Raw genomic sequence first — 21741 nt, 5'->3', positions numbered from 1 at the left:
GCTGTTGATTTTGCATGTCTACGCTCTCGATCGCTTAGCTTAGCTGAGGCTGAGAGTTAACAACGCGCATGCCCGGCCGTACAGTCTTCCGGCAACAAATATTCTACTAGTATGGATCTAATGCTTTTTCAGTATAAAAAAAACAATCATAACAAAGATTGTCGATCAGCTGTTCTACGTCATAATCAAAATTGCGAAACGACCTTTGAATCCAGTTCCATCGCCAAAAATATCAAAAAATTTAAATTCAAATGTAAATTCTAGAAAGAACACGTCCCCAAAATTTTCTGAAGTAAACTTTATCCTCCAATTTGTTTATTTTCCTTTCTTAAAATTGAGACCGCCCTGATTTATTCCCCAAATCTTGACTTTATTTTGTTAATGGTAATCAAAAGTGCATCCCATAAGTCTAGCACGCATAAAAATAAATATTTGTGGATCACTGAAACATTGGCGGAAATCCCTACTCAAAATAGTTTAGGTCTTTTATGATGGTAAAAAATACAAAATCATTCAAAATCGAAATAAAACATGTATTTGGGACGAGATGACCCGACTTTTGGAAAGATAACCTTTTTCGGGGGTGGGGTAGTTGTAGCTAGAATTAGAAGTTTATTTAATTCCCAAAATATTTTAGAGGTTTAGCATATATATTTCCTGAATATTTGTTTATCAAAATAAATTATTTTCATTTCTATTTCTCATTTCAATTTGAAACTTTTCTCAATAGTTAAACAATATTGAAGTGAAAGTGAAGTGTTCTCTCTCGTTCTCATAATCTTTCTCTTGTTCCCGCTCATTTTCTTTCTTTCTCTCTCACACACACAAGCTTACCTACGGGGGGCAGACTGCCCCCCCCCTTACGAGTCACAACCCATGCAAGGGACCTATCCCTGCCCCCCCCCGACGAGAAGTTTTTTTTTTTTTTGCTTGTACATTTTTTTCTGGTACGAAATCCTCTTGTGATTGATTGAAGACCCCTTTTTGTCATTTTTTTGCGGACGATTTTGCCCCCCCCCTCCCCCTGTGGAAAATCCTAGGTACGCTACTGCACACACATTCACCATCCTACTACCCTTTTCTCTCTGTCACCCCCTCCCCTTGCTCTTTCAAAAATGCATCAACAGAAAACCTGTAATAAGAAGCATCTTACATCAAAGCAGTTTAAATATTTTAAAGTTAGCTATTTTTTTATTTCAATATTTCAAGGCGGTGTACATAGAGAAATCATGAAAATTTCAATATACAAGCATATAACTATTTCCTGTCTTAATGATTGTACAACAAAATACCTTGGCAAAAAATATAATGGAAATATTTTCAAATGTCAAATTCATTAGAGTGGACATTCGATAGGCATATAATATTCTCAGTACATGTACATGTAATGTATTAATCCAATGAACAATGTTTCTCCCCCCCCCCAAAAAAAAAAAAAAAAATATATATATATATATATACATTGCAGGTCATGTATAGATCAAGTTCCAATAACACCTAGCAAAGCCAGTGCATCTACTTTGACTTCACTCCCTTCACGCTTATTTTTTGTAACTGTGTTGACATTAATTAAAAATAGATTTTGTTTTTTGAAGTGATTTTTTTTATTAATTTAATTCTCCAATTAATTCATTTTCATACATACAAAATTCTGTTAATAAGTTAGTTTAGATCATTTATGCATTTAATTTTGTTGAAAATCTATATAAATATCAAGCATTCCCAGAATTAAACTATCATCTTTATTTCCCTCAACCATGGAATACGGCAACTTCAAATCCAGCACTGCCTCAAGTTACACCACCCAAACAACCAAGTGCATCTACTCTGATTTCGTTTTCCCATTCTGGGTGAATATTTCTCACAATATATCTGACATCCCCCCATAATATATATAAGGGGGTACTTATAACAAAAGTGCAGAATACAATTTTCCTACTAGTGAAAATCCTTTGAAGCAAGCACTATAAAATTGCATTCTTAATCCTTATTGTAATACATGATTAGAAAATACTCTTGCATATAAGAATTTTAAATAAAACCTCTCAAAATACTTCCCAAATCATAATATAATTACATTATCAAGAGTATTCATCACTTTCCTTGAAACAAAATAATAAAACCCTCCCAACTGAGATGAATGTGACACATTGTTGATATTTATAAATCTGCAAAAGAACAGGAGTTCATCTATTTATTTCACAACAAGGACAAATTCTACAAATTCATTTGTCTGAGGTATCAAGGAAACATTCCCAGACTGGTGGAATTTCTTCGAAATCGCATTCCTCTTCAAGGTAATTTAGTATCATTAAAATTACCATGCCTTTTTTTCCCTTTTCCATTGACCCTTTCTGCCAGAATATTTTTTGGCCAGACTCATATATCAGAAGTAGTTGAAATAGATGTTAAATACTGTAGCAAATTAAACATGATCCCCAAATGAAGTACAAGTACATGTACATGTAATTACAAGATCAATTGGATGCACAATACACTGGTACACACAAAATAATCTGAATATACTACAGATATGTAGTAAGGTATTTAGAGGTGAAGAGGGATTTATAAAACTGAACTGGGAGGGTGAATCATTGGAAGTATGAAAAGGGCTTCAATATATGTGTTACCAGATTCAAGCAATTCAATGAACTGTGCACTGAATATTGTATACTTCTGAAAAGAATGCATTGCATTGTTGTCTGTTTTTAAAGAAATTTTTATAATTAAGTCTTTAATGTTTTCAAAAATTCAATTTATGGTTCCGAGAACAATCAGAAAACACAATGTACATTGGTGTCAGAAGCTGAACCTATCAAGTAGAGAGTTACCAGTACGTTAAACAACATACATCTTTGACAACATGATTTATAGTATGTGTTTTACAACTGTACTGTTACTATATGTTATGTACTTAAATGCATTTCAATATTGAATTTTAACCCTGCAGCAATACCACAAACCTTTGTTCTGCAAAATGGAATTTGAATTACCCATCTCAAGGAAAAAAGAATCATCTGTCAGAAGAGTTTGAGCTGGTAGAAGTGCATGCCATTAGAATTGAAGTTCAATGGAAGAAACATGGTCTCGACTTTGTAAGAGTACAAGATGAGAGTGAAAGAGCATGATATGAGATTGAAAGAGCATGAAATGAGATTGAAAGACACGATATGAGCTTGAAGGAGCACAAACTACGAATGGACGTTTTGAATAAAGAAAGAGAGGTTGCTGAAGCTAAGCTGCAGGAATCACAGGGTTATAATAATCAATTTATCAACAAATAAAGAAGTAAAGTATTCTTCATAAATTTGAATGAACTCTGTGTTTCTATGTTCTTAATGCTTTTGCCATTGTTATAGGCATTCCTCTCCACATGAAGTTGGAAGAGGTATATAAGAAGCATATGGCCCAATCCCCCCCCCCCCCCCGGCTCTTGATGTAGACATGTGTCCCATCAATTGCACCTTTCACTCCTGGAAATCTAACAGTTAGATAGAACTGTCTCCGAGTTGCTTCAACTTCTTCTCTTGTAGGAATCTTCATGTATTGCCTCTTCCTTCTTGCTTTAGCTTCTGACACATTGATGACTGCTATACTGCTGCCTCATCACCATGCATCTTTTAAAATAAAAACAAATTATATGGTTGATGGGTGAGGTGATTGTTTTGAGGTAATTTAAAACATTTCATTGAAGCACATACAGATGATAGAATGAATATTCATCTTGTACAAATATCATACAATTTTCTCCAATACATTTTAACAAGTGGAACGCCTTTCGCAGTCTCGCCATCATTATGCGATTCAATATAGCAGCTAGTGCTAGAAAAACGGGACAGATCATTTCAGAAAGTTACTCACGTATATGGTGTAGGACATACACACTTTACTGAATTTCCCAGAAGCAAATAAATGAAAATTTTATTCCCAGTCTTGTCACTGTAAGGAAAAGTGGCCCAATCTAATCACTAATAGCAGCAGTGCTGACTTTCAAAAACAACAATTGAATAATTTTTTGCCCAATGCTTTAATGACTTTTTACCTTGAAGTTTTGCACATCTTTTGATTAAAGTTAAAAAAAAATAATTGGGTTGTACAGTACCCGAACAATGTACCATCAATTTTTAATTTCAGCCAAGTCGTCACTAGTGAATTATATTTGTGACATAAATTGAGGAAACAGAATTGAAATTAATAGAGAAGTGACACAGAAGCATTTTTTCTGATATATGAATAAATTTTGCATAAATTAACACAAATAATTTTCTAGTCAAAATTTCAAAAGTCTGTGTGGAAATTTGGCGACCCTCATGTACATGTAGCTCTACCAGACGGATGAAAAAAAATCAAAATTGGTCTACAAATACAGAAGCATTTTTTGTGATTATGAATTTCGCATAAATTAGCATGAATAAATTTTGCATAAATTAGCATAATTTTATACTCAAAATTTCAAAATTTTGTGTACAAGTTTGGTGAACCTCATGAAGCTCTACCACGGGTTAATGGCAAAATTTATAACTCTAACCTGACATAACAGTTGTAAAAGCAGAGCCTCACTACTGCTGTGGTAGTTTTGGAATTTTTATATTATGCAATTCATAGGTACTTGACTGTTGCTGAAATGATACTCTTATTTATGTGCTCCTTCTCTGATTTCTAGATATTGTCATGTCATCAGCTTTATTTTGAGTCCTAAAATTATAGAAACAATCTCAGTCATTTAGATTTAACATTGCCAAGAAACATTCAATAATAGTTTATGAAAAATTAAATTACTTACCCACTGCATAAAAATGGAGAGTTGTCAACACCTGCAAATAAACAGGAAGTTGATCTATCCTCTGAGCTGTGTGTCCCTCTTCATTTCGGCTTCCAGCATATTATGGTGACGGTTTCTTTTGACAGTCGATACTGATCTCGAGATGGCCCATCCTTGTACGATTTCGATGGATTTTTAGCATCATGAAGCCCACAATGTCTTGGGAAAGGTAGCTGTATGCAGAAGAGTTGAATATTATTTTTAATTCTTTTATTTTGTGATCTTTATAATCATTCCAAACTGTACATGTGCATGTAGATTTGATCTGCCAACATAATTACTACAATCTTAATTTACTTCCAGAGATTAACCAAAACTACATTCAAGCCATTTCATTTCTTCAGTCTAAATATTTCATGTTCGATATCTTAAATCATTTCAATAATACTTTTAAACAAATCAAAACAATGTTAATCAAATTAATAATCATACCTCTTAGTAATTTAAAGCTGTGAAGAAGATGGAGATAATCCATAGAGACCTACACTGTATGGTACCTCTGATGCCGATGTAATTCTGTGAAACAGTGGTCAAATAAAAAAAATTATTTAAAAAAAAATATTCATTGGTTTATCACTTTTGAAATGCAAATCTCACAGTAAACACTGTGAATGATAAATAAATAAAAAAATATTGTAATAATTTGTTTGAAACTGGAATATGCCTTTCAAAATTAGGCCTAGGCCCACCCATGGGTTCATATCGTCTCGCGAGTGAAGGATTATCAGTCATACGCACGCGACACACCACTACACTTCGAAAATACAGTGGGCTTTTGCCCACATAAAATATTTTGTTTAAATAAACATTCCACATCCTGCTATGACACTTACCGAATCATTTAGATCCTTCCGTGACTTCTCCTTGAAGTTTCTTTCTAAAAATATGTATATTTTCTTGATCTTTAGTGAAGATTTTACGGAGATAGAAATCAGTCAGCGTTGATATCAATTTTCTCCTGAAGAGGGCGCGCGATTTGTATTCATATCAAAGACACGACAAGGGAAAGAATAGGCACCTACACTATTTTACACGCATATCGACGCAAGGCATTACGCAAAGTCCGTGAAGTGTCCAATCTTTTCATTGTATAGACTTTGGTACACCGTATACGTATTATTGACGTTCGTCAAAGCTTGTACTGCTGGTTTCTTTCCAGGCACGTATATTATTTTCATTTTTTTTTATCAGTCATCTTTTTAAATTAATGCAAATGAGTGTTATCATCACCAATAATAATCATTAATTATGTTTTTTGAAGGCATTTCATTAATTGGTGCCCATAATTAGTAAATTAATCATGAGGATTGCGCATTCAAAGAATTTAGATACAGTTATAAAATTACCGAGGAGCTGAATCAAGGTTGTGAAATTATTAGCGCCACCAACGGGCTTCCTTGTATTTCCGTGGAAGAGACAAGCGAAGTCACTTTCGAGGCCGAGGTTAGCAAAATGTGCTTTTTTTTATCGGATTATTATTTTATTATTAATTTATATTAAAAAAAACTCTTGCTACTTACCGGCAAGAGCCCCGGTGCGTAGCGAGAAGGAGCTTCGGCAAATATTACTTCAGCAATGAAGCGATGTTTGCCGACTACTTCGAAATCCAGGGTCAAACACAGTCTATTGTACGAGGTTAGTACATACTAACCTCGTACAATGTGTGAGTGGCCTAGGCCTAACGACTTAACTTAAATCTGTTTTTTTGTGGGGGGGGGGCTCTATTTTCTCTATTTGCAAGTGAAAAGACCAAATTTTGAGTAATCAACTCTTGAATATTCCTACAGCCTCAAAAATTGGCCTGTGCTGAAAGCAAAAAGGTAGGTCTCGATCTACAAATGTATATTTTGAATTTGAAATGCAATTTAGGCTTATTTAGGCTTTTTAGTAGGCCTACGAAGTTTAGTCAAGGCAAATTCAAAATCAAATTGAAAAAAAAAATCTTTCTGACTCTGAGTTTCTCCTCTTAAAATGCACCAAATAGTACAAAAATTATGTAGATTTAGATATTTCATTTTCATCTTGACATTGACAAATTAAGATATAGATGGCATAATAATATAAATATCCTCGTGAAGCTCATAAAACAAGCCCGGCCGGCCCGCGGCTGAGCACCTTCAACTCGTTCAACAACACAGCGACAAAATATCCCAACACTTAAATGCACGGATGGGACTGTGGCAATACACACGCGACGATAAAGTGCATCGTCTGGACTTGTCAATACCAAAACCTCGTTCGCAATCATGAAAAACAACACTACCAATTTCATATAACTGCTTAAAACGTATCAATATATTCCAGAGAAGGAAAGCGGGAATTTTTTTTACGAATTCAAAGAAGAATACTTACGAATTTCTAATCAAGAAGACCACTTGTCAGGTCCAGGACCGCAAGAAAAATTTTCTTCGCTTCACGGATTTTTCTCAAACTCCTCAAGTGCGCATGCTCGTAAAATTAAACCATGGTTTAAACCACATCTAAGAGCAGACTAAAAAATATGACGTTTCATGACGTTTTATGACGCATTTAAACCCCCTCGAGGTTTAAACCTCTTTCGTGAAACGTAAATGAAAAACCCAGCTCGGGGTTTAAACCAGGAGGGGGTTTAAACCACCAAAAACCAGGAGCTAGGTTTTTCGTGAATTCGGGCCATAAGCTCTGACCTGATCTAAATGGGACATTAAAAGAACTTTTTGCAGTTAGCCATGAAGAAGATGCGTGTTTCAACCAGTGGCGGCGGAATATATTTTCCTTGGGGGTGGGGGGGGGGGGGGCAAAGCCAAAAAAGGGGCCAAGAGGGGCAATTTGGTGGAAACGTAAATTTTCACCATGAGATTATCATCTGTGTAAAGAGGTTGTGTGTTTTGTAGTAATTGAATAGAGCAAAACTTTTTAAGTGATCACTGATTGATAAGTTATATATTTACATTTTATTTCTGCGAGCGTAGCGAGCAAGCGGTTTGGGGATAAATTCAAATCTGAAGATGTAAAATTCGCCTTTTTGGTCAATTACTGTTAAAAGGGCATCCTTGTGAGATGTTGCGAGCGAATCACGTGCTCAAACTTTTGGAACTTTCATGTAGGCCTAGAATGATAATAATGATATAGATATTATTTACCCAGGGAAGCCACTTCAGTTCTGAAAACTGTTCTCCCAGCTATTATTTTTTTTACAAGAATGTTTAGAATGTCCAGTTTTCAGGTTGGAAATCGGAAAATTTTGGCTCACGTTCGTCGCTATTGTATTGTTTATTGAGGAACTCATTCTATTCCTGGTTACAAAAAATATAAAGGTCCAATTTCCAGGTGGAATGTCACAATTTTTAAGCTTGCGGTTCGCGCTCTCATTATTTAGTTCGTGAGATATTTATTCAATTCATGAGTCACTTAATGCAGTCCTTAAAACAGGTCAGTATATAAAAAACAAATTACAGCTCACCCTCGAGTTAATAGAAAGATACACATCTTTCTTACGATTAAAAAAACTGTTCAGAATGTTTAGGTTCACGTCTTGTTGCATGAAATGTCTACTAGTTTGAGCTTGCGATTCGCGCTTTCAACATCTCACAAGGATCATTAATATTATAGTATTATTTTTATTACCAGCAGAAGCTGTTATAAAAAATGACATCCCCCCAATACAATTCCTATTATCTAGAGGTTACTCGCACGCGACCAACACACTTGATCCCCTGCATCTTTAAACCATTTGCTTAGGCAGCCATTGCTCAGATAAAATCGAAATTAGCCTATGCTTGATCAGGGCGCCTATTCTTAATGAAATACATGCTTTTGGCCACAACACATACATGTACCGTTGATCGTTATTACTATCATTGCATAATATCGTGTAATCTCGTAATGACAACACCGTTTTTGTTACCAAAATGAATAATTTTCATTTTCGGAAATACGAACCTTATTTAATTTTCGGATTAACGAACCTTATTTCGTTTTCGGATTAACGAACCTTAGGAATTACGAACCTTATTTCGTTTTCGGATTAACGAACCTTATTTCGTTTTCGGATTAACGAACCTTATTTCGTTTTTGGATTGACGAACCTTCAGAATTACGAACCTCATTTCGTTTTCGGATTAACGAACCTTCGGAATTACGAACCTTATTTCGTTTTCGGATTGACGAACCTTCGGAATTACGAACCTTATTTCGTTTTCGGATTGACGAACCTTCGGAATTACGAACCTTCGGAAATACGAACCTTCGGAATAACCGAAGCTTCGGAATTACGAATGTATGCGGGAATAACATGAAGATCAATTGTAGACTTTCCTCCAGACACAATTATTTCGAGAATAAAAAAACAATAAAACCCAACCCTACAACGATTCTAAGAACCAACAATCCTCCAAATTAAGACTAAGTAGAAAAGCACATGTGTAGAGCGTTGTCTCTATTCCAGATCCAGTCATTTTTTAATGACTATCGTGTAATCTCGTAATGACAACACCGTTTTTGTTACCAAAATGAATAATTTTTCATTTTTGGAAATACGAACCTTATTTAATTTTCAGATTAAAGAACCTTATTTCGTTTTCGGATTAACGAATCTTCGGAATTACAAACCTTATTTCGTTTTCGGGTTAACGAACCTTATTTAGTTTTCGGATTAACGAACCTTATTTCGTTTTTTGATTGACGAACCTTAAGAATTACGAACCTTATTTCGTTTTCGGATTAACGAACCTTCGGAATTACGAACCTTATTTCGTTTTCGGATTGACGAACCTTCGGAATTACGAACTTTATTTCGTTTTCGGATTGACGAACCTTCGGAATTACGAACCTTCGGAAATACGAACCTTCGGAATAACCGAAGCTTCGGAATTACGAATGTATGCGGGAATAACATGAAGATCAATTGTAGACTTTCCTCCAGACACAATTATTTCGAGAATAAAAAAACAATAAAACCCAACCCTACAACGATTCTAAGAACCAACAATCCTCCAAATTAAGACTAAGTAGAAAAGCACATGTGTAGAGCGTTCCAGATCCAGTCATTTACAAATTAATTTAAGCAATCTTAAAAACATAAGACTTTGGCATATTCTTATTCCTGATGAATAACATGAGTATAATGCTAAGACCTTCGTCTAGACCCAGTTATTTGTATGATAAACAAATATTGAAAAAAAAATCAAAGCTAAGACCAATCTTTAAGATTAAACACAGTCAAAATGCTTGGGTTTGGAGAGTTGTCTTTACCCCACACCCAGTTCTCTTAAAAATACAAATTAAGCAAAAGATTAATCTTAAAACTTAGACACCAGCATCTCCGAAATTATAAAAATCCTGTGATCTAACCCATACAACAAAAACGACAAATTAATAAAAGGTGTAAATATTCAGATCTAATGGTACACGCCTTAAAAACCCCAAAATAGCAACAACAACAACGTTATTCTTCATCATTGATATTGTGGCGTCTTTGTTAATATTGTTTGTCTGTTTTCATCGTTTCTTATAATTTGCTATTTTGAAATAACTGGGTCTATAGCAAAGACTACGCCATATGTAAAGACGTTTGTCCCCTGGAAAGATCAAACCTCAAGATGTTGATGGACCTGAATCCACCGACGGGACAGCCTAACCCCGTAACTCTGGTACGGGTGTGGGAGGGGGCTCTTCTTTCTTTGCCTGTCTCTCTTTCAGTCATTTCAAATCATTTTTTTTCATATCGTATCACTTCTTGATCACATAAATCCTCTCTCTCTCTCTCTCTCTTTCTCTCTTTGTTTTACGGGTCAATATAACACAAGAAAATATATCTTAGGCCACTGAGATTATGGGAGTTGTAACCAATCAACAAAAAAATGCTGAATATATTACAAATGGTGCTTGGTACACTGAAAATTTAAAGTACCGAAGAACTTGTTAAAACGTTATCCCCTCTTGTCAGAATGATTTTCTTTTATGTAATATCTAGATCGTCGATCAACAACCTTATCGTTTTCGGGAAGTAATCCCCATATTGTGTGCTGATATCCTATTCCTCATTTTTTTTGTTTTACATGTATTTAAAGGTTTTGTTTTGTCTTTTGAATGAATATACATGAAATAATAATAAGAAAGAAGTATAATTATAAAAATAATAATAATTAAAATTGTAACCCTACTTCTCATACAGTGGGTAGCAAAATAGTCATTCATGACTTATTGTCAAATAAAAACATGGAATGGAATGGTTATCCCCTCTTGATAGAATGTTTTTCCTTTATATACTATATCATAGATAGTCGATCAACAACCTTATTGTTTTCGGGAAGTATTCCCCCTATTGCTTACTGATATCTTATTTTTTTTATAGTTTTTTTCATATGTATTTAAATGTTTTGTTTTTTGTGTTCTTTTCATAGAAAAAAAGGAAGGAATATACAAGAAATTATTTTTAAAAATGGTTGCAGTGTTTTTGTTTTGTTGTTATTGTTGTGTTTTTAATGATTTTTATAACTGGGTCTGACAGAATGACTATGCTACATTTCCAAGTTATTCAATATAAATAGGATCGTGGGTCTTTGTTTTTTATAATTATTATAATTTTTGAAATAACCGGGTCTAGAAAAAAGACTTTGCAATTATATTATGATTTTTGAAACAACCGGGTCTGGAAAAAAGACTTTGTACTTCAATTATGATTCTTTAATTAACCGGGTCTGGAAAAAGATTTCGCATTTTTGTGCTATATAAACACATTACTATAGGGTTTTAGCTTTTAGTTACTGGGTCTGGAGCAAAGACTACGCTTGATTCTCAATTTACTATTAGCGTCTGAAGAAAAGACTAAGCTCAATTCTCATTTTTATTCCACTGGAATTTCATTATTGTATCTTAGTTTGGACTAAAATTATAATTTTTTAAATAACCAGGTCTAGAAAAAAGACTTTGGATTTATATCATAATTCTTTAAACAACCGGGTCTGGAAGAAAGACTTTGGACTTGTATTACAATTGTTAAAGCAACCGGGTCTGGAATAAAGACTTTGGATTTATATAATAATTTTTGAAACAACCAGGTTTGGAAAAAGACTTTGGATTTATATTATAATTTTTGAAACAACCGCGTCTGGAATAAACACTTTGGACTTATATCATAATTTTTAAAGCAACCGGGTCTGGAAAAAAGAATTCGGACTTGTATCATAATTTTTTAAACAACCAGGTCTGGAAAAAGACTTTGCATGTATATAATAATTTTTGAAACAACCGGGTCTGGAATAAAAACTTTGGGTTTATATCATAATTTTCAAAGCAACCGTGTCTGGAATAAAGACTTTGGGCCTATATTATAATATTTGAAACAACTGGGTCTGGAAAAAAGACTTTGGATTTATATTATCATTTTTTAAACAACCGAGTTTGGAATAAAGACTTTGGACTTATATTATAATTTGTTAATTAACCGGGTCAGGAAAAGAGACTTTGCACGTTTGTGCTATATGAACGCATTACTATGGGATTTTAGTTTAGAACGGATTTGCCAAAAATCCCTTCAAATTTATAACATTTGTGGGTAAAGTCATTATTACATTTGTGGGCGATCAAACATTATTACATTTGTGGGTAAAGTGTTATTTCATTCGTGGGCGTTATTACATTTGTGGTAAAGTGTTATTACATTTGTGGGCGTTATCACATTTGTGGGCGATTATTACATTTGTGGGTGTAACAGGGTCCTCGGGCACCCTGGATCCGCCTATGTTAGTAGTTGTTATGATGAACACGACGCATATCTATTAAGAAATAAATGCGAGCGTGAAGCGCTAGCTGAAAACTTTTATAACGATGAATTGAAAACTAATTTTTTTGTCAGGTTAGAATATCAAATATTTCAGCTTGTGCTTCTCGTTCGCATAAAGAAAATTGTAAGGGCGGGATGCGTATATAAATAAACAATTCATTGATGCCAGCGCGAGGTTAATTTTTTTATGTACTGTCTTAAGGACTCTTTTAAAGTATAATTCCTATTCTAATTGTTTTTCTTTTCTTTCCTCTTCTTTTTTATTCTTCTTATCCCTTTTTATCGCCACCATAGGGGGGGGGGAGATCTTTGCCCCTTAGATCGGCCTATGTATGTTGTCTTGAATAACACTAACACTTACATGTGGAATTGATACAGAGGATGCCTACCTCATTAATCAAAAATTGCGAGCGCGTAGCGCGAGCTGAATTGGATAATAATCCTTTTTTGTGACCCTGAACGGGATATCTATCTCACTGAACACACGTGAAACTCGAAAACATTGTATTTGTCTATTTTAAAAACGGGATATTTCAATTCAGCCGCATGAGTTTAAGCTTTTGGGCAGGACATATATTTCAATATAAACAGGCAATACAGGCAATGTTGCGCCCCCGCTGGAAAATGTAATTGCATGAAGCCCTCTTAGTTCAAGGTCAATTTGGCGCCCTCGGTTGAACATAACGTGGCGCCCCCATGTAAAATACAAATTTGCCCCACCCCTTCTGAAACATGTATTTGTCGCATTATGGTCAAAATTCAAATAAGCGTTCGCGTACTTCGAAAATCAATTTGGTGCCCCTCTACATCGAACATCAATTCGGCGCTCCCATAGTTCAAACATCAATTTGGCGCCCCTTCCCATTTCAAACATCAGTTTGGCGCCGCCTAGTTCGAAAGTCATTTTAGCGCCGCCTAGTTGGAACATCAAATCGACGTCCGAGTCAGCATCTCTCTCTTTCGTTTCCAATCTCTTTTTCTTTCTTTGTTTTATATCTTTTATCCTAATTCAACTTCCTTTCTCTTTCTTTCTCTCTTTCTTTCCCCCCTCTTCTTCTCACCCTTTCTTCTTCTCTTCTTTTCCTTCCTCCCCTCTCTCTCTCGTTTTCTTCTCTCTATTTTCCCCTTTTCTTCTTTTTTTTCTTGTCTTTCTTTCACCCCTTTCCTTTTCCCCATCTTTTCTTTCCCCCTTTTCTTCTCCTTTATTCCCCCTTACTCTCTCTTTTTTTGCTCCTCTTTTCCCCCTCTCTCTCTCTTGTTTTCTTTCTTCCCATCTTCCTCTCTTTTTAAATATTATTATCTTCCTTCCTCTTTATTTGTTCTTCTTTCCCCCCTTTTCATTTCTACTTTCTTTTCTTTCTTTTCCCTCTTCCTTTTTTTCTCTTTCCTCCTTTACTTCACCCTTTTTCTTTTTCTTTTCTTTCCCCTTTTCTCTTTTATTTTTTTTTACTTCTCTCGCTCCCCCTTCCACCCCTTCTCTTTTTCTTCTCTTCTTTTCCCCTCTTCCTCTATCTTATTCTTCTCTTCCTTCCTCTTTTTTCGTCTTCTTTCACCTCCTTTTCCTTTCTCCTTTCTTTTCTTTTGTTCCTTTTCCCTCCTCTTTCTCTTCGTCCCCCTTTTTTCTCCCTTTATCTTTGTTTTCCTTTCCCCCTTTTATTCTTCTCTTCCTTTCTCCTTCTTACTCTCTTTTTTCTCTTCTTTTCCCATCTTCCACTCTCTTTTTTTATTTTCTTTTCTCTTTTCACCTCTTTTTTTCCTGGGGGTGGGGGTAAGGCAGTTCCCCTCCCCCCATGGATCCACCCCTGATAGAACCCCATGGTCTCGTATCATTTGACCTTTGGACCTCTCGATGACATTTGATATATCTGATCATAATTTTACACACACTGCGGACAATCGGACCTGCGGTCTATTGTTCCCGCGGTCTATCGGGATGTCCCCCATTTATATACGATGGGCCGAAGTTATGGAACTCTCTTCATAATCAGTGTAGTAAAATAACGAGAAATCGTCATTACGGTGTAGCGTTAATTTCGGTGAAAGTTACGTAATCTTCGCACACCGAATTCGCATAGCGGCAGCATGGTCGAGTGATTTTTGTAGCCTGTTATTAGTCGTTTCGCGCGTATTTGACACACAAGCTTGCACCGTGCAATGATGCACAGAGCACCCACGCTCTTGACCGAAGAGACGACCCAACATGCCCAATGAACTTACACACAAACTAAGGCCTATACCTCGGCTATCTTTCCTTGTATGCACACGTTAATGCACACACCAAACCCCATCTCCCTGGTATACACATGATACATGTAATGATAAGCATGATAAGAGAGGATTGAGATGAATGAGGGAAATTGTTCTCTGACCATCGACGTGATCATTGTGAATGTAGGCCTACAAACATGCATGCTAACTGACCACGGGACCATACAGCCAGTACCAAATTATTCACCGTTTCCCTCTTTTCTGCACTTAACAGTCATAAGCCAAAGGAAAAATAAGGGATATTAATGATTCATGCGATATTGGACAAGTCATGTAAGTTTTATAATTTCATCATGTTCATCTGTTTTGTAATTGACGATCCTGATCCTTCACTGTGTCGGTGAACTGCATCAAGGACTCGTCATTTTTAAATAGTTTTTTACTGGTTTTTATTGTACATGCCAATCTTATGTTCCCCGTTGCTATCACCATGCTATCACCTATGAATATTAATACTATAACGAACCTTCAAGTACGACGTTGTGTGCATATTGATCAGTACACTACGTGTAGAATGAAAGTTTACATATCGGATACAAAAGTTTACGTGAATGACGGCTGTCATAAACGCCTATCAGTCGTTTTATTCAGCTCGGCAAAACTGATGTACAGGTTCTTTTGGTAATTTATAACAAAATGCCACGGTAAAAAAAAAAATCGGCGCGGATAGATCGAATGCTAATAAAGTTGAAAAACAAAGTATCGTACTTTGCAGAAATCCTTTTGTTTTGGGACAAATCGCCGGGAAGGGAAAGAAGGGGAAGAGCTCGTGGAATCGTTCGCTCTCGCTCGTTTCTCATAGGTTTTGCGTGCAAATCTCCGTGAACCGCTGGCAATGTGCAGCGCTTTCGCTGTTATCGATTCACTGTGGTGACCTCATTTTATTACATGTTTGCGTAATGACGATTTCGCGTGATTTTACTACACTGATAATGAAAACACAAATGCAAAATCTTTGAACTCTTTTAAGACTAAATTCAAATTATCTCTATTAAAACCTTATAATGTACTCACAAATTGAGTTTAATTCATCATCTCTGTCAATTCATCATTATTACTTTAAAGACTACAATTAAAACATAAAAAATCCGCATACATTCGTAATTCCGAAGCTTCGTAATTCCGAAGGTTCGGTTATTCCGAAGGTTCGTATTTCCGAAGGTTCGTATTTGCGATGGTTCGTTATTCCGAAGGTTCGTCAATCCGAAAACGAAATAAAGTTCGTATTTCCGAAGGTTCGTCAATCCGAAAACGAAATAAGGTTCGTAATTCCGAAGGCTCGTCAATCCGAAAACGAAATAAGGTTCGTAATTCCAAAGGTTTGTTAATCCAAAAACGAAATAAGGTTCGTTAATCCGAAAATTGAATAAGGTTCGTATTTTCGAAAATGAAAATTATTCATTTTGGTAACAAACACGGATGATAATAATAAAAGCTGGGAGAACAGTTTTCAGAACTGAAGTGGCTTCCCTGGGTAAATAATATAATTTTTATCATTTTAGGCCTACATGAAATTTCCAAAATTTTGAGCACGTGATTCGCTGGCAACATCTCACAAGGATGCCCTTTTAACAGTAATTGACCAAATAGGCGAATTTTACATTTTCACCCAGAACCGCTTGCTCGCTACGCTCGCAAAAATGAAACGTAATATATAACTTACCAATCACAGATCACTTATTTTTTTGCTCAAATTAATTACTACAAAACACACAACCTCTTTACACAGATGATTATCTTATGGCGAAAATATCCGTTTGCACCAAAATGCCACTATTGGCCCCTTTTTTGGCTTCCCCCAAAAGGAAAATACGTTCCGCCGCCACTGGTTGAAACACGCATCGTCTTCATGGCTAACTGCAAAAAGTTCTTAAAATGTCCCCTTTAGATCAGGTCAGAGCTTATATTTAAAATTTCTGTTCGCGCTTCTTGCTCGCAGTTATTATCTAGTTACATAGGCATCTCGTTTTGAAGATCACAAACATATTGCCCATCATATAAAAAAAATATAGCTCGCGCTCGCATTATTCAAAAAGGGTTTATCATGTTATTACATATTTACTTTATTTTATAAGTATAAAGCTAATTATTGACTGTTAGGACTACCCTTTCAAAAAACAAACAAAAATCAACTTTAAGCTGCCGATCGAGGAAAATATGGCCGAAAAAAAATTGCTCCCCCCCATTTGACAAAAGTTGGATCCGGCCGGGAGGGAGGCAGGGGGCACTTGCACCCCAAAAATGAAATAAAAAACAGGGAAATGCATATTTTCCAAAAATGGGAAAGATCTTTTTTCAAAAATAAATATGCTGTTTTTCATGTTTTCGAGATAAAATACTCTTTTTAAAGTAAAGTTTTCAGGCTGGAATATTGCAAATTTTCAGCTTGCGCTTCGCACTCTCAGTTAATCGATTGGTGAAATATGTATCCTAAAGAGGTCACTAAATTCTTTCTTTAAGATTCCTTTTCTGATCAGTATGTTTAAGCTCGCGTATTGCGCTCGTGTTAATTCTTTAGTTAGATGTACATATTTTTAGTGACAGCAGAAATCTGCTTATTTCCATTTTTATTGTGATTGTGATTAACGCTCGCAATACCTCGCAATAATGCCATTTAAAGAATAATTGACCCCCAAAACGAGTTTTACAACTTCACATTTGATTTTTTACCAAGCCGCTCGCTCATTATACTCTCTCCCGAAAAATAAAGGCTAAATATACATTTTGCCATAATAAGACGTCATTTCAAAAAAGTTGAAAATCTTACGGTGAAAATCCGAAGGTGAAAATATCACCAAAGTGCCCATTTTGACGTATGAGTTTCATTTTTTGGCTTTACCCCCAAACGAAAATTCGTTTGTCTTCCCATCCTCATAACAGTTAAACGGCAAGTGTCCACCCCCAACCCTTGCCTCTTCCTCTGCTTTCCCGGTTTTCATTTTTCGGATTAACGAACCTTTTTTTGTTTTCGGATTAACGAACCTTATTTCGATTTCGGATTAACGAATCTTATTTTGTTTTCGGATTAACGAATCTTATTTCGTTTTCGGATAACGAACCTTCGGAAAAACTAACCTTATTTCGTTTTCGGATTATCGAACCTTCGGAAAAACGAACCTTATTTCGTTTTCGGATTAACAAACCTTCGGAACAACGAACCCTATTTCGTTTTCGGATTATCGAACCTTCGGAATAACGAACCGTCGGAATAACGCCACAAATGTTCGGATTAACGAACCCTTTTTCGTTTTCGGATTAACGAACATCGATGTATAGGCAAATTTGCGTGTTTCGGAATTACGAACCTTCGGAATGACGAAGCTTCGGAATTACGAAGTGTAACCAAAAAATCATTATCCTTTTTTATTGAAAAAAAATCTGACACAAGTACTTCTCAGATGTGCTAATTATTGAACCTCATACATTAGTGTGTCTATCCTCTTGTCTATTTTCTCTTTCTCTCCTGTCCGCTTATCCACCTTCCTACCGGTTATTTGTTTACGGCATCAATCACATTTTTCGTGCATTATATTCTTTCCATGTTATTTTATATATTTTTTCCCTTTTCATACACATCATTGAATCCAGTTTGGTTGTGTCCACGACGGCATGTGTTCTATCTACGTACAACAGCACCCATCCATCTTCTCAGGGCATACTCCCCTTTTTCTTCTCTTTTTTTTGGGTGGGGGTGGGGTGAGGCAGGATGGATATATTTTAGGACGAATTGTTTTGTCCTTTATAAAACTATATATTTTTTATAACTTCGTATTTATTTTGTGAGTATTTCCCTATCATTTATTTATTGTTTTCTCATTTGATTATCTGTTTTTATAATTTCTTATTTTCTTATTTGTTGTGTTATCTATTTTTGAGGGGCCCACATTTTACAAGCATTGCTTTTTGGTGGGTCCCTTCCTTTCCATCTTAACCCTTTGCGTGCGGACCCGCGAATCCAGATATCTCTCCCTGCGGCGGGGCCGTTTTGATACATTGCTGGTATTTGGATGTGTGGCGGTGTTTTCCCAATCAATTGCTCATTGCCAATCAGAAGCATTTTCAGGATTTTTAGTAAATGTAAAGATGAAAGATCAAACATTTTTCTTTCTAGAAATAAAGGTTTTGATTCTGAAATCAACAGAATAGTTACGAAATTTACGAGGAAAAAGTCGTGTTTTTTGTAAAATCTTCGCTTTTTCCCAAGTCAATAGGCACTGTGTCAAAAAAAAATGCATCAGCACGCGCGGACAGGTCATGTTCGATCGATACCGCTTTTTTGTCTGCTCTAGTGCTTTTTTCATTGCCTATTGTCCCGCTACTCATGAATGGTCTCTTTACCTAATTGTAGAGAGATTACTTGCAAAGTGTATAATAATCCGTTTTGGGTGAAATCACAGCATACCAAATACCTTTATTTAGAGAATGCAAGTGCAATAATGGTGATTTAACATCGCGCAACGAAAGTCCGAAACTATTTTGTGACTTTGAGGGGCTTCAAGACGGTGGCCTCAACGATTCACTCAAAATCATCTTTGGTATCTTCTTTTCATAAATTATAGTTTGTAATAAAAAAAAATTGTTATTGAAGATTGCATACCAGTATTCAATATGTTTTCCGTTGCAATTTCAAAAAGTGAAGGGTGTAAATTTGAAACGGTGGATCTGAAATCACACCTCTCAACGCTCTTCTCGTCTCGTCTACAATATTATTCATGTTTCTTTTATCTCCCTTTCCCTCCAAAATAGCTATGATACCGACTAATGTTCATCACAATGAGAAAAAGTAAATCATTTTCATCTAATGAAATTGTAACATCCAAATTGAAAGTTTTTTATCATGTTCATCCATTTTATTCATTTTTTTTAACCGTTCTGGATTTTTCACAACCAAAAAAAAAATAAATAAATGAATCATGAAAGATTTGTATCCCGTTTTGTCTCTATCAATTTTAATCGTTCAATTAGATAGTACAGAGGGGTTGGAGTCGGAAGGAGGCGTAAGTCCATAAATTTGTGATTTTTTTTTATTGGGGGGGGGGGCGGATCACTCCCATATTCAGCTCAACCCCTCCATTTTCACAAAGGCCCAGCGGCCACTGTTATTTATACATCTTTTTCAAATATTTTGGTGTTGATGCTCACCAGAGTAACGCCCCAAAGGTATGTTTGCCGTAAAGAAAAATATAAGGTGAACCTGTTTTTCCCCCTTTATATGGATCCTTTTCTACTATGCTATTCGCCAGAAAAAAAGAAAAGGAAAAAAGAAGTAAGAAACTGACGAAATAGTAGGAAAATGGATAACATTTTTAATGGGAGGAGGGGGGGGGGGGTAGGTGGAAGATTGAGAGGGATTTGTCGGGACTCGCCAAACAAACGTTCTTTTTATAGATGGATGCCTCGCCGTAAATTCTCATTCTATTTCCTTAATTTCCGATGAGGATACTTTAAGTTTATTATTAGTTTTAGCTATCGTATTTCTATATCCCCTCCCGTCTACACCTTCCTTTCTCTTAGTTCTTCTCATTTAAATTGTATCTGTATTGTCTTCCTTCTCCCCTATTTGGATTACGAGGTATTATACCTGCCCCATCCCCCTCTATCCATTATCCCTGATTTTTCTTCTCAGTACCTGTCATCTTACATTACATCTAACCCCCCCCCCTCCCTCTCTCTCTCTCTTCATAAATCGTTCGGAGAGTAGGCTCTATGCCTCGATTTTGCCAACTTGTATTGATCGCGGATTGTTGCATTCGTGAGCCTCTCATCCTATTGCATCGTGGCCATTATGTCAAAAATTCAGGGGGGGGGGGGTGTTACACCCACAAATGTAATAATCGCCCACAAATGTAATAACGCCCACAAATGTAATAACACTTTACCCACAAATGTAATAACGCCCACAAATGTAATAACACTTTACCCACAAATGTTATAATTTTTGATCGCCCACAAATGTAATAACACTTTACCCACAAATGTAATAACGCCCACAAATGTAATAACACTTTACCCACAAATGTAATAATGCACTTTACCCACAAATGTTATAATGACTTTACCCACAAATGTAATAAATTTGAAGTGATTTTTGGCGAATTCGTTCTAAACTAATATCCTATAGTAATGCGTTCATATAGCACAAAAGTTCAAAGTCTTTTTTCCAGACCCGGTTTTTCAAAATTATAATATACGTCCAAAGTCTTTTTACCAGACCCGGTTGTTTCAAAATTATAATATACGTCCAAAGTCTTTTTTCCAGACCCGGTTAATTCGAAAATTTAAATGCAGGTCCAAAGTCTTCTTTTCAGACCCGGTCGTTTTAAAAATTATAATATACGTCGGTGAGGGGTAAAGACAATACTCTAAGCCCAAGTATTTTAAGTGGGTTTAATTTTGAAGATTGGTCTCAGCTGTCATTTTTTTCAATATTTCTTTATCTTTTAAATAACCGGGTCCAGACGAAAGACTAAGCATAATACTCGTGTTATTCCACAAGAATAAGAATATGAGTCTTTTGTTTTTAGGATTGTTTAAATCATTTTTAAATCACCGGGTCTGGAATAAAGACAATGCTCTAAACATGTGCTTTTCTACATGCATGGTCTTAATTTGGAGGATTGTTGGTTCTTAGATTCGTTGTTGGGGGTTGAGTTTTATTGATTTTTTATTCCTGAAATAATTGTGTCTAGAGGAAAGTCGATCTTCGACAATCGGTCTTCATGTTGTTCCACAGTAAAAAGATTATTGGGTATTCGTTTTAGAATATTTGTAAGAACTATTTTATTTTTCAAATAGTAACCAAGTCTGGAGAAAGGATGTCTGCTTTACCCACGCGTTATTACAATGTTTTGTAGGGGTAGTAGTATTATTAAAAAAAGACATATTT

At 35.6% G+C, this 21741-nt stretch overlaps 1 long non-coding RNA gene across 1 annotated transcript; it reads right to left on the bottom strand.

The window, feature by feature from the left end:
- Window positions 1-4748: 4748 nt before the first annotated feature.
- On the bottom strand, window positions 4749-7470 carry LOC121405768. Its single transcript, XR_005968690.1, has 3 exons — window positions 7175-7470; window positions 5255-5338; window positions 4749-4995 (listed from the first exon to the last, which is right to left on the bottom strand). It is a non-coding gene; the product is annotated as an uncharacterized LOC121405768 (long non-coding RNA).
- Window positions 7471-21741: the final 14271 nt, after the last annotated feature.

This window comes from Lytechinus variegatus, chromosome 1 (genome assembly GCF_018143015.1).
Source record: "Lytechinus variegatus isolate NC3 chromosome 1, Lvar_3.0, whole genome shotgun sequence".
Classification (NCBI taxonomy): domain Eukaryota; kingdom Metazoa; phylum Echinodermata; class Echinoidea; order Temnopleuroida; family Toxopneustidae; genus Lytechinus; species Lytechinus variegatus.
The sequence above is the reverse complement of the archived record's forward strand: the minus strand, read 5'-3'. Positions and strand labels throughout refer to the sequence as shown.